Source organism: Cyprinus carpio, chromosome A3, assembly GCF_018340385.1.
Source record: "Cyprinus carpio isolate SPL01 chromosome A3, ASM1834038v1, whole genome shotgun sequence".
NCBI lineage: Eukaryota > Metazoa > Chordata > Actinopteri > Cypriniformes > Cyprinidae > Cyprinus > Cyprinus carpio.
This window is the reverse complement of record NC_056574.1, coordinates 17,509,918-17,524,440: the sequence shown is the minus strand read 5'-3', so window position 1 is coordinate 17,524,440 and position 14,523 is coordinate 17,509,918. Positions and strand designations below refer to the sequence as shown.

The following is a 14,523-nucleotide window of genomic DNA, read 5'->3' as shown; positions in this document are numbered from 1 at the left end:
CCATCATAGAGGGCGGAGGAGGAGGAGACAGGCGTCAGCCGTTCCTCAAAGCCCGGGGGGGGTCCCCGAGCAGGCCGCTGCCGTCCAGGAGGACGTTCCAGAGAGGGCCGCTGCCGTCCAGGAGGACGTTCCAGAGCGGGCCGCCGCCGTCCAGGAGGACGTTCCAGAGCGGGCCGCCGCCGTCCAGGAGGACGTTCCAGAGCGGGCCGCCGCCGTCCAGGAGGACGTTCCCGAGCGGGCCACTGCCGTCCAGGAGGACGTTCCCGAGCGGGCCGCTGCCGTCCAGGAGGACGTTCCCGAGCGGGCCGCTGTCGTCCAGGTGGAGGTGCCCGAGGTTCCCGAGGCGGTGCCTGATGCCGAGGCGGTGCTCGAAGCTGTGCCTGATGCGGTGGCCGAGGTGGTTCCCGATGCAATGCCCGATGCCGAGGCGGTGCCCGATGCCGAGGCGGTGCCCGATGCCGAGGGCGGTGCCTCGATGCCGAGGCGGTGCCTGATGCGGTGGCCGAGGCGGTTCCCGATGCAATGTCCGATGCCGAGGCGGTGCCCGAGGCGGTGCCCGATGCCGAGGCGGTGCCCGATGCCGAGGCGGTGCCTGATGCCGAGGCGGTGCCTGATGCGGTGGCCGAGGCGGTTCCCGATGCAATGTCCGATGCCGAGGCGGTGCCCGTTGCCGAGGCGGTGCCCGATGCCGAGGCGGTGCCCGATGCGGTTCCCGAGGCGGTTCCCCGATGCAATGGACCGAGGCGGTGCCCGATGCCGAGGCGGTGCCCGATGCGGTTCCCGAGGTGGTTGCCCCCGATGTTGTTCCCGATGCCGAGACCGGTGCCCCGATGTTGTTTCCGAGGCCGAGGCGGTGCCCGATGCCGAGGCGGTGACCGATGCCGTTCCGGAGGTCGAGGCAGCCCGATGCCGTGCCAGAGACGGTGCCAGAGACGGTTCCCGATGTAATGCCCGAGACCGAGGCTGTTCCCGATGTCGAGGCGGTGCCCGATGTTGTTCCCGATGCCGAGGCGGTGCCCGATGTTGTTGCCGATGCCGAGGCTGTTCCGGAGGTCGAGGCGGTGCCCGATGTTGTTCCCGATGCCGAGGCGGTGCCCGATGTTGTTCCCGATGCCGAGGCTGTGCCTGATGCCGAGGCGGTGCCCGATGCCGTTCCGGAGGTCGATGGCAGTGACCGATGCTGTTCCGCAGGTCGAGGCGGTGCCCGAGGCGGTGCCCGATGCCGAGGCTGTGCCCGATGCGAGGCCGTTTCCGAGGCGGTGTCCTTGTCCAATGCCGTTCCCTGAGGCCATTCCTGAGGCCGTTCCTGAGACCGTTCCCGAGGCGGTGCCCGATGCCAAGGTCGTTCCCGAGGCGGTGCCCGATGCCGAGCCCGAGGCCGTTCCCGAGGCGGAGCCCGAGGTCGTGCCCGAGGCCGTTCCCGAGGCGGTGTCCTTGTCCAATGCCGTTCCTGAGGCCATTCCTGAGGCCGTTCCTGAGACCGTTCCCGAGGCGGTGCCCGATGCCGAGGTCGTTCCCGAGGCGGTGTCCTTGTCCGATGCCGTTCCTGAGGCCATTCCCGAGGCGGTGCCCGATGCCGAGGTCGTTCCCGAGGCGGTGCCCGATGCCGTGCCCGAGGCCGTTCCCGAGGCGGTGTCCTTGTCCAATGCCGTTCCTGAGGCCATTCCTGAGGCCGTTCCTGAGACCGTTCCCGAGGCGGTGCCCGATGCCAAGGTCGTTCCCGAGGCGGTGTCCTTGTCCGATGCCGTTCCTGAGGCGGTGTCCTTGTCCGATGCCGTTCCTGAGGCCATTCCCGAGGCGGTGCCCGATGCTGTTCCGGAGGCCGATGCGGGGCCCGAGATGATTCCCGGAGGCGATCCCGTGTCCAAGGCCGTTCCCGAGGCGGTGCCCTTGTCTGAGGCCGTTCCCGATGCCGTTCCCAATGCCGTGACCTGGCCACAGCCTGCTCCTTACTGGCTCCCCCGATTGGCAGGTTTCCGTTCGGGGGCCACTCAAATGGCGAATTCCTCCCTGGCCGTCTGCACAACGAGAATGGACTGATCCACCGTGGCCACCTGAACTGCCTGGTCCCTCATGGTCCCCGGAACTTTCGGGGTCCACCGTGGCCACCTGAACTGCCTGGTCCCTCGTGGTCCCTGAACTTTTTTCGGTCCACCGTGGCCACCTGAACTGCCTGGTCCCTCGTGGTCCCCTGAAACTTTCGGGTCCACCGTGGCCACCTGAACTGCCTGGTCCCTCGTGGTCCCCTGAACTTTCGGGCCCACCATGGCCCCCCTGATCTGACCGAGCCAACTGGGCTACCAGGGGAGCCATCGCTGCCGGTCCCAGTTCCCCTACACGGGCCTGGCCCGCCATCCCTCCCCCTGTTCTGCCTCCACCAGTCCACCTCCCTCCTGGTCTCTTTTTTTTTTTGGTTATTTTTGTTCTGAGGAGCATCTGGAAGCTGCTCCTTAGAGGGGGGGTAGTGTCACGGTGTCTGTTCTGTGTCTCCCTGGGTGGCCACTAGAGGTCTCACTTCCCCTTATCGTCACCCCACCTTAGAACTGCATTTCCCATAGTCTTGTCTGTTTCATCACTGCTCATTGCACTCAGCTGTCCGTGGTTACTAATCATTGCACTCAGCCAATTCCCCGTTAGCATTGTCATCTCTCTGTGTATAAATACCCCGGTTGTTCTGTCATTGTCACGGAGTCCTTGTTGAATGTCACCCTGTGTTTTCCTGGTTCCCTGGTTTCTCGTGTTTCTGGATGTTGTCTATGTTTCTTGTTTTGGACGGATTACCTGGATTTTGACCTTTGCCTGGATGTTTTCCTGATTTTGGATCACCCCAATAAACATACTGCTTTTGGATCTACCTGTCTGTGTGCGTGTCGTGACCGAGACCCTGCTCTCTTTGAGTCTCGCATTTCAGACATGCACTTTTATTGTTTCCCCACACGCAGCAGGCAGAACTTCAAAGTAATGGACCTGAAAGTCTGCTCTGAGAAACACCAGTGACTACAGCACACCTCAGCCTCTTTCTGAGTCTAGCATGGCGAATGAATATTTGATCATTATTCGGCGGAATGCATAAAACTGTCATGACAAAATCTGCTTACACTACCTCATTACAGAAACAAACATTTTACCTTGCCATCAGGATATCATGTAAAATAAAATAAAACAAAAAACAATACCATGCAACTTATGTTGTTTTATCCTCTAATAATCAGTATTGGTCCAGTGTGGAAATATTGTACATACCAAAATTGTGATGTGATTTAGCCTTTTGGTTCTTCAATGCTGAGAACTTTGCAATATAGAAGTTTAAATAGGAGAAAGTTTATTTCTCTGGGGTCAAGTGAAACGCTTTCATCTTATAAAAGCACACCCTGTTCACTAAGCTATCAAAGGAGCTGTCAATCAACAGGTTTCCCCCTGGGCATTCAACATGAATTGGACAAAGCTGTAAATGTGCAATAAGCCTTAGGTCTGGTGTGACCTACACAGAAGCCTTTCATTAAATAAATCATAGAGATATCCTCTTTTTGTGTTCCTGTCTTTCGCTTTAATGGATCTCCGTTTCGAGCAGACCCCACTCAACTCACTTTTGAAATTCTACTGCAAAGGACGAGGTGTAAAAAGCAAGATGCATTGTTATGGCTTTTGTCGGCCAGGTAAGGTACTGCATTAGCTCTGGCCAGAAAACAATAGATGAAGTGCAGACAACTCTTTAAAAATGGAGAGCCTCAAATAGCTATCTTCCAGTTAAAGAGCTACAGGGTCTCTGCCATCTCAGATAGCACTCGGGCTGCTTAGCATTCTCTCCCTGCGAGCTCATCTTATTGATTGACACTGGCATTTCTTTGTAATGCAGATGGCTGAACAATAAACACAGCCATACACAATCCAGGCTGTTTGGTTCTTATTCTGAGCCCCAAATATCCCCATCAAAACAACTGATCCCACCCCGTGTGACCCACAGTTCAGACAGGTGAGTGATTTCCCACTACACAGTGAAAGAGTGGTGGAAAAAAAACAAGGAGGATGTTGGATCCTGGAAAGTCAGCTCTGACGTTGACACAAGGTGACCTTTTTGGTACTCCGTGCCCATCAAGTTGAAAGACAACCAGAGATCTGGCCCTAAACTTTAAAGAAGCTTGGTATTTCACCTGGACGAGGGGCATGACCGGGTGTCTAGAGGCGGTGCGGAGTGAGCAGACATCCATGACACGCTGGAGGATCAAGGAGGTCTATAATGCCAAAGCTAAAACTGGCCCGACTGCACAGATAGACAGAAAGATAAATGATAGATAGAACATTAGATAGCATGACAGACAGACAGAAAGACAGATTGGCTATAGAAAGCTTGAAAGAACAACAGATGCAGCATTCAGGAATGGTTTTCAAAAAAGCACAGTGCAGAACTCAAGGGTCTCTAGACACACTTTTGAGATGTGATTAAATAACAGAAATAACAGAATATAACCAAAAAGTAGAATAGATAAGAGTACATCAGGCTCTTAAAAAAAAAAAAAAATAAAAAAAAAACAGATTGTGATCCTTTCTTGAAAAAATGTTATATAATTCAGGGTATCCAGACACTATGACTGCCTCCTCCGCCATGTTGCCGTCAAAGAAAACAGTTGCTATGCCAACTTGTTACTGTGAACAAAAGCTTGCCATGCTTGCCTAACCTCTGAGGTCTTCTGATTGGTCCACTGTTTTGGAACTGACGTTGACGAGAGGTGCTGCTTGTGAAAGTTGAAATTCTTTTAACTTTACATGATGTCTCAAAAATGTGGCACTCATGTGCAAGACACTGCAAAAGATATTAGACTTGAGTGTCCATCTGCCGCGTGTTTACATAGAAAGCCAAATGGAAAAGTAGCACACTGGAATGGAAAAACACATTCTGTGTTTGACCCCAAGGCATTAGGCAGGCAGGCAGGCAGGCAGACAGACAAGACAGACAGACAGACAGACAGACAGACAGATAGATAGATAGATAGATAGATAGATTTGTTGACTCACTGATAGCACCATAAAAATATGCCCAGTTCTAAATCCTTCAGTTGTTTTGAATTGTGATGAGGAGTGCAGCAGGCAGGGTGAAATAACAGTTTAGGCCCTCCAATTAAAAAAAGTTCTAAGTCAATGGAGAAATATGCCCTAGTTTGGCCATCTACCAGCAGGGGTAACAAGGAATACTAACCAGCCAAACCGTGACCCCTTGGGTCTGAGCGAGCGGCTTGAGGCGGCACAGCAGACACCGGCCATACGCAGCAGGACAAGACTTTTTGGCGTGCCTCTGCAGTAATTCAATTCATTACAGCACTTGATCCGAGAGAGAGTGAACTCGCCAGGTGTAAATAAGCATCTAATTGGATAGTAAAATAATTCCCAGTCACTGAGCATGTTAATAAAAGCAGGTGAGGACACTTTTTTCCAATTAATGATATAATTATGCTGCTGCAGTGGGAACGTACAGCACCATTGGGGTCAAGAGTACTAGTTTAAAGCCCTGCACAGATAAAGTGCTCTGTGCTCTGATCAAAGGCTAGTTAAAGTAAAAGTGCCTTGTCTTCTTTTTAGGATTTTGCTGAATAAATGTTTTGAATTGGCAGCTGGCCCCGTCAAATTAATGTGTGCTTGTCCATTTATCCAGAGAGGGGTCTTGCAATTCAAAATGTGCGAGAATGTCTGTGAAATAATGAGGACACCAACTGCTTTTGCACAAATTAATTAGTGTACAGCGATGCGTATGAACAACAGAGTGCAAGATTCAGGTTAGAAAAACAGCCTGAGCCGTTTCAAATAAATGCTTGTCCAGTAATCATCCAGAGAATAGACTTCTCCTTCAATGATTCAGATGGGCCGACAGCGCGCACAGCTGTAGCTCAAAAGCCTTTCCCCCCTTTCTTTTCCCTCATCTCATTAATATCTTACTCCTCTTATGCCCAGACTGGGTATTCAAACATCTGTGGCTCAAATAAGCATAAATAAATTACACATCTTTCAAGGTGCAACAGCAAAAAAAAAAAAAAAAAAAAAAAAAATAGAATGTGTCATTCTATCACACATACAGTGGAGTCCGAAAGGCTGAGGCCATTACTGAAAATGTGTAATGTAGCTTAAATGGATTCATCAATTATATAATCAGAATAACTTAAAGTAAAATAAATAAATAATAATAATTTAAGTTTACAAATATATATATATATATTACTTTAATGACAACAGCACTTGAGCTGCATGAACTTAGTAATCATATTCCATTTGAGAAGATCCAAAGAGTCTCTTGAGCTTAAGTGAAAGTACGCCAGATTTTTTTAAATAATTAAAAAAATATATATATATCCAAAGAATATACTTGCATTTGCACATTCTTACCATTATTAACCAAGCTTAAAATCTTACAGACTTTTTTGGTTAATGATAAAGTTGCTATAGTTCTTCTAAAATATAAATAGAAGGTGATTAAGACAAATTACAGTGGTTATATAACCAATGTTATTTCTGTCTAAAAACATATTCTGAACTGAAGCTCAGAATCGACTTCATCCCAATTACACTGGTTTCACAAAAGCAGGTTTTGAAACCATTATTTTACAGTGTCTCACCTTTGTGCTTCCAGACACTTCAAGCAAATGAAGGCTCACTAAGACCGACTGCAGCATCACTGATAAGGAGAACCACACACTACAAAAACCAGAATGAATAAGAGTGGTAAACATCTTGAATCTGAATCCACACTACCGAAAAGGGGAGAGCTTGGGATCTGTTGGAGACGCCGGTTGCCTGATCTGAGTACTGCAGGCAATCTCACAGACTTAAATGTTACACTCCCTCAACACCAATCTCCAGTGTCAGAGGTTCCTCCTATACTCACCTCACCAGGGAGATCATTACGGAGTTCCATCTCCCAGCAAAATTACATGGCCAGCGCTTGAGTCGACTGGCTTGGAAATTAAGTTGCACAAGTAGTGTGGAGTGAGGTGCGGTAGGATGGGGGAATAATACAAAATGGATACTCCCTGGCTCCTGACCTCTGGCTTTTCACCTATGGAAATGTCTTATCTCTGTCTGGAGAAATCTCAAAGTTGTCTAAAAATCCAAAAGCACATTACCAACTTAATAGAATTCTGCAGTAAAGAACTGACTGACATTATCTAGATTGTAAAGGACAGGGTGCATTCTCTTCAAAATAGACACTTATTAAATCTGCAGCATGTAATTTTCTTATTACAAATACAAAATAATATAATTCTATTATATAATATAATAATGTGAAAAATAACATGTTAAGTTCTGTGATTTTCAGTTTAACATGTTAAAAATAATTAACGCAGAACTGACAGAGACAGAAACATTACAATATATACACTATATACAACGCACTACATTAAAACCACAGCTAAATGTGACATTTATTATAATGGGTTCATGTGAAGACTGTTTTAAGTTCACATAAATGGAAAGTCATAATTTTTTGTTTTATGTTTTGTAACAGTTTAGGCCTAGTAAACGTTAAAGATGACGGCACAAATTTTACTGTAATGTTGAATGGCTATATTTACTAATTTTATCCCAAGAAGAAGCAAAAAATCAGTATCAGAATTGGTGTTGGTGATACTTGCCTTCATTCATAGTACTTACTAAAAAAGGTGCCATTTAACTATGATCATTTAAATATTTAAATGAAATTTTATTGTTAAAGGGGAAATCAGATGCCCATTTTCCACAAGTTGGTATGATTCTTTAGGGTCTTCATGCAGTGTCTGTAACATACTTAGGTTAAAATTCCTCAATAGTCATGTAAAACGGCACCCTTTTAACTTTGTTAAGAACAGCTCTGTTCACAGCAAGCCGTTTCGATGCATGTATCTTTAAATGACAATGAGCTCTGCTCACCCCACCTCTCTCTTACATTTTTTGTGTATTCTGTGGTGCATTAGTTACTATCAAAAACAAAACTAATCCACTGCGTCCTCAGTTGCTCTGATGTCAGGAAAAAATGAAGACTCTTATGTTCACTTTTACATCCAACTACAAAACACCTGCATTGCTTACAAGATGTTTTTGCTACAGCTGCATGAGCGTGGAGAAAATGACAGACAGCATACAACTGGCTAAGGGCGGAGATATGCCAATATGGGACAGTCCATCAGTGGTTGTGGGTGGGGCTTGATCAGTATGACATCATATTGCTCAGAAAATCAAAACAGCTCGATTATTGAGATTGTTTAGGTTTGAAAAACAGAGTGAATGGATTTGTATCATTATAGAGTTGTTGTTTCAACGCAGCTAAGACAAATTTATATGCATACACCATGTAAAAGTGAATTTTGCATCTGATGTCCCCTTTAAGTGTGATTTATTACATTTAATTACAGAAAAAAATTGTGATTAATTCATTTTTTTTTAATTGATTGACAGCACTAAACAGCTCAAAAGACTGGTGTCTGCATTTTTAATGCTTTTGAAAGAAGGTGCTAAGTAAGCTGCATTTATTTGATCAAAAATACAGTAAACACTGTAAAAAGTGAAATGTTATTACAATTTAAAATATCTGTTTTCTATTTGGATATATTTTAAAATGTAATTTATTCCTGTGATGGCAAAGCTGAATTTTCAGCATCATTACTCCAGTCTTCAGTGTCACATGATCATTCAGAAATTAGTCTAATATGCTGAGTTGCTGCTCAAGAAACTTTTATTATCATCAGTGAAAAACAGTTGGGCTGCTTAAAACATATGAATAGACAGTTCAAAAGATCAGAACTTGAAATAGAAATCTTCTTATAACAATGTCTCTTATATAAAAATCATGCTGACTAATAATATTCTGTGGCACTGTTCCTTCTATAATACACTATTGGTGAGAGAAGCGGTAGGCAGATCTGAGTCCAGACTACTGCTCTTTCCTGAGCTACTGCTGTGAGGGGGAATTTCTTCCCAGCCAGGACATGAGCATGCTTGCTCTATGAGAGAGGTTAATGATCCGGCAGTCAAGGGCTCTTCCCTTGAGACACAGCGGGAGATTAGCACTCTGCAGTCAGGCTCAGGAAGAGTATGGTCTGAGGTTTAGCAATGATGAAGGCTGCCTGTTACATTCACAGCCCACTTGTGCATAAACACACACAATGGTTGGACATCAGTGGACTTCCTGCCTAACTGCTGACTGTACGGCTACCGTCCCTGAGGGGCCCTTCGATGACAAAACACACACTGGTGTCGCCTTCTGCTCGTATAGTACATGAGAAAGGGGAAATAGAGGGGGAAAAGAAAGCAGATCGTTTCTTGTCCCATTTTATGACTGCACAGGAAAATGAAAGTCAGGGAAAATGAGTTTCTCTTTGCTTTCTCTTCAAAGCAATTCCCAGTTCCCTGCAGGTAAATTAAAAAAGAGGGACTGCTGTTTGTCAGAAAAATACTACTATACTTTTAAAACTATTTAAATGTAAAATAGATTTTAAAAGTCAGATATAGCACCTATGCAGAGGATCCTTTTAAAAGTGGCACTAACAAAAAGCATCACTGCATTCACATTTTTTGGACTTTAGAATATGTGCTAAAGTTTGAATACCATTGCAAATGCAGAGATAAAAAAGTAACTAACATTGTACAGGTTCAGTTTTTAAGACAGTGTAACTTCCCAACTAACAAGCTCTCACGCGGAAACTCCAAATATGCCCAGCAGAAGAAATCCCTATAGCAGTTACTGAATAAACAGACAATTTAACTGCTTTCATTGATTCAACATGACTAATAAACACACGACTACAACAATATATGGTTTATCTGAGTTTGTCTTATTATAATGTTTATTATAATAAAGAATATAATAATGCAATGCTAATCGACATAACCTTTATCACTGCTTAGAATACTATGAAATATGTTGGGTGCCTTATTCTGTGTAAGAAGCCACATTATCTCACAGAAGGATTTACTTCAAACACTTGACTGACGTTATGAAGTGAGTTTGGAGTAAAAACATGCTATTTAATGTGGTATTTCACGTGAATTTTCAGATGGAGCAGAATTTACTACACAGCTGTAGTTCACTGAGAAGCTATGCAAACAGCTTTCATGATCGCAGAACGATTTCTTCGATTTCATTATCGCGCGATTAAATGGTCTAAGATTATGAACGTGATTTGGCTCTGTGTAGTAAATGCTGCCCCATCTGAAAGCACATGATGAAGATTTACTACTTATTACAGAACTGGCTTTACTGACAAGATGTGCATGACAATGGCATGTGATTAATCGTGCAGCCCTACATATAACTCAGAAATAGTTGTTTTAGTATACTGTGGTAAGTTGAACTGTAGTTTTACTACTTAGTCGTGGCCTAATGGTTAGAGAGTCTGACTTATAACCCGAAGGTTGCGGGTTCGAGTCTCAATTGTTGGTGGAGGGAGTGAATGTACAGCACTCTCTTCCACCCTCAATACCACGACTGAGGTGAGACCCTTCAGCAAGGCACCAAACCCCCAACTGCTCTCTGGGCGCTGCAGCAATATGGCTGCCCACTGCTCCAGGTGTGTGTTCACGGTGTGTGTGTGTGCACTTGGATGGGTCAAATGCAGACCATATTTGGCCACACATCACTTCACTTTTTCACTCACTTAAAGGTAATGTGTCATTTCTGTTCCATAAGTGGCATCAAACAGAACTGCAAAAGTAATGACTGATTTCAAACAAATGAAGATATTTTTAATGAAACCTGAGAGATTTATGTCCCTCCATTAAAAGTCCATCCCTCCACAACTTCCAAAAAAATTCCTCAATCCTAAAACATGCTTGCTTAGTGCTCAAGAACCAATGAGGTTTGTTCTCATGTCAAGCAAGTACAGCTGAGCTTCTGTTTCTTATTTCTGATGTGCTCTACGTATGTGCTTTGATCAATGTTTATATATAAATACAACCTAAATTAAGTCTGTTAGTCATATACAGTAAAGTGATCAGGTTTCTTCAGATGACTGGGATTAGACTGCTTGATTCATATGGATTTCTTTTATGTTCTCTTTATAAACTGCATCAAGTTTTGGTGTAATGGACTTTTAATGGAGGGACAAAAATGGTTTAACTGAAAATACTTTCAATTTTGTTTAGAAGATGAATTAATGCCTTATGGGTTTAGAAGGACATGAGAGTGAGTAATCAATGACAGAATTCTCATTTTGGGGTGAACTATCCCTTTAAACTTTTTAAAGTAGCTTCCCTGGCACCGTGTAGATGAGTATGGTCATCAAACAACACCATGCTATACATACATCAAAGTAAAATTTCCTCTAAATGACTCCAAGACTGGTTTTAATTATCTTTGCAATTCCCCTATAACCCTCTTTTTATATAAGAATGAGTTTTCCTCAAACATAAATCATTCTTAGCATGAAGGGCATGACAGCGTTGTTGTAATCTGCCCAAATGCCCTCTATGTCTTTTAAATGAGCAAGCGAACACCCTCATTCTCACGCTGAAGTTAATTATGCTTTAACTGCACTGATGGCGCTGTGCAGCCTCGGTCTGCACTAATATTACAACAGTCTAAACGCTCCATGCTCTACAAATGTGTGTAAAATGACCCACCTCCATTAGCATATTTGAGCCGTCACAAAATGCTAGTCCAATCCAGCAGTCATTCCAGGAACTCAGAGTCATCAGCGGCTGTAGATACCCTCTGCATAGATTTTTATGATTCCTTTGGCCTTGGGTTGAAATCCAATGGCAAATGCCAACAGCATTTCGGTAAGTGCTCCTTTATAGTCACAGCATTAACATCCATTGTGCAGACAGCATTGCAAAATGGCTTTCAGCAATTTGCTTCAGAGGTAATTCATATAGACGGACTGGATGAGGAATGATAAGCATCATCTTAAGAATACATAATAGAAACATAAAAGAGAGGAGTTGCTGACTGATTCTCTGACCGCCCATGATGCCTCTGTTTGCCAAGGAGTTTTGGCCACACTGGCCAGTCAGTAAGTGTGTGTAGTTATTGCACTCTGACACAGGATAAAAAAAAAAAAAAAAAAAATCACCTTTTCCACTTGACAGCAAACTTTATTAAAGGGTCAGGTCACCGAAAATGACAATTCTGTCATCATTTACCCACCTTCATGTTGTTCCAAACCAAATACATCTTGCCAATTTGAACATTAAAGCGATTTTAACGCATTCAAGCACAAGAAGACACAAATGACAACTCCATTCATTGTGTTCTGTGTGAACAGCGCACACATATAGAGCCATGTCTCAGGCAGGGCCAGTGATAATATCAGCAGGGCAAGTAAAAATTGAACCACTGGGCCAACCGGGCCAGTAGAAAAATCCTTAGCATTAAGCCCTGAAATAATTACAGAATTCCCACTTTGGGGTTAACTATCTGTTAAAAACGCTGGCCAGATTTCTAGGATTTTATAGTACAATCACAACTCAAATAATATATCCACAATGAAATGAGATTGTGTTCATCAGGCATTGTCTCCTCTCTATGGCCGAGGCAGACTTCTTGAAAATGCTGGCATAAAGAGGTTAGACGGCACTAAAAATGTTATTACTGGGGAACCGCATTACTGATTTTTTTTTTTTTTTTTGAGTATGAAAGTTTGTCATCATCGCTTCCAGGCACGTCTTTTAGACACAGAATAAGCCTTCTGAATGCTGCCTGACTTCAACACAACACACACGCTCCTATATATATATATATATATATATATATATATATATATATATATATATATATATATATATATATATATATATATATATATACATACACACGGAGGGGAGGCATATCCAGGTATATATTCCTCTCTGTTCCAGTCTGATGTTGGAATGATGCTCTTTGCATATGCAAACACTTCACTTCAATGCCTCTGCCATCTGTTTGCAATCCATGAAATAGAATGCTACTTTGGATATACAAAAATGATTGCAGCGACACTTTGAGGCTCTGCACTGCTACAATGAAAGCCGGGAGAGGCCCCTGAACAGTGTGATTCGCATAAAAAAAAGATGGCTGTTTATTTTTACATCACAATCGCGCCACGCTGGAGTTTCATAAAGGAGATATCTCAGAAGCATCGGCCCGCCATGAACACGCTCATTTACATTCAGTGTTTGTTGCGGTGCAGGAAACAAAACACGCAGACTTTCCTGTAAACAGACGTAACCACTGTACTTCCATGACCTACTTCCACCGCCAGCGATACTATCACGAATGTGACTGACAAGCTGACAAGAGAGTGACTAGACTAACTCACACTGACCATAAAGCTGTGGTAGCATAAATACTACCCAAAACACATTCTGTCACGTTGATACCCGAGGACAGACCTGCTAGCTAAAATGGCAGGAATGTCTCATATTTAGAAATGGTACCTCCTTTACTTATTTCTCAAAATACACCTGATATTTTCAATGTTGGCAGACAAAAAGTTGCTCGGTATCTGAATTTTTGGCCATGGCTTGTCAAAAGATATGTAGCTGTTGATATAAACCTGTTTACTCTCATTCCTATTTGTATGCAGGAAGAGAAAGGGTCAGTGAATGAGGCTTTTATTAGTATTATTATTATTAGTATTATTCCTGCCAGTGACACATAGGGTGCATTGGGTTGGACTGCAATCAAATGCACGCACTCATGAGCATGCAGCTGCTGTGCATATCCGCTTGTGACTTTAAGTCTCATTTAAAAACACAATTATATTTCAGCAATGCATGTCTATGACTACGTCTTGCTGTTAAACAAAACTTCAGTCTGTTCCTGGGGCCTAAAACTAAGAGACACAACACTGTGGTTGCTAATAATGGTGCAATTACAAAACAGTAGAATGGTTTACCAACTGGTAATTACTGAAACTACATGGTTGGAAAGCTATTCATTAATCAATGCAACTATAAAATTTAGTTAAGAATAAATAAAAGAAAGAGAATAAAAAGATCTTGAATGAAAAAAGTGCATGCCTCTGATGAGAAAATGTTAAATAACTCTTTTAATTAGAAATACAATATTGCAAATATTGTGACAAATTCATTACAAAGTAGTACAAAATGTTAAACTAAGATTTTTGGTTATTTTTGAGACACGTGGTTCTGCAGGAATGTATCTTGTATTGTCATCATCTCAAGGTACATTAAAGTGGCCCTATTATGCCATTTTCGAATACTGCCTTTCATGCAGTGTGTAATGTAGCTGTAAAGCCGAAAGTGCACAATAAATAAAGTTAGTGTCTCCCAAAAGAAAGAATCGACTCTGATTAGGTGATGAGGCTTCAAAGAATCAGTGGATGAAATGTATAGTATGTACGTATGTACTACGTATGTACGCATGTAGTATGTATGTACTACAGCAGTACAACCCCAATCTTTTTTGTGTTCCCGTCAATTTACTGACGACTGCTTCTCTAATCTCGGGGAGCTCAATGCGGGATTCACAAAATGCTTGCTCTTGAAAGATAACTCAGTAGCCAGTGTATTTGGATCAGTTGGCTCCACTGAATCACAACCTATATGTATGATAAAAAAAAG

The 14,523-nt window shown here is 43.6% G+C and overlaps 1 protein-coding gene across 6 annotated transcripts in view; it reads right to left on the bottom strand.

Annotated features, from left to right (window-relative positions):
• LOC109087162 (protein sidekick-1-like) overlaps window positions 1-14,523 on the bottom strand; it is a 290,401-nt gene that overhangs the window by 100,961 nt on the left and 174,917 nt on the right. The gene's annotated exons all lie outside the window — the stretch shown is intronic.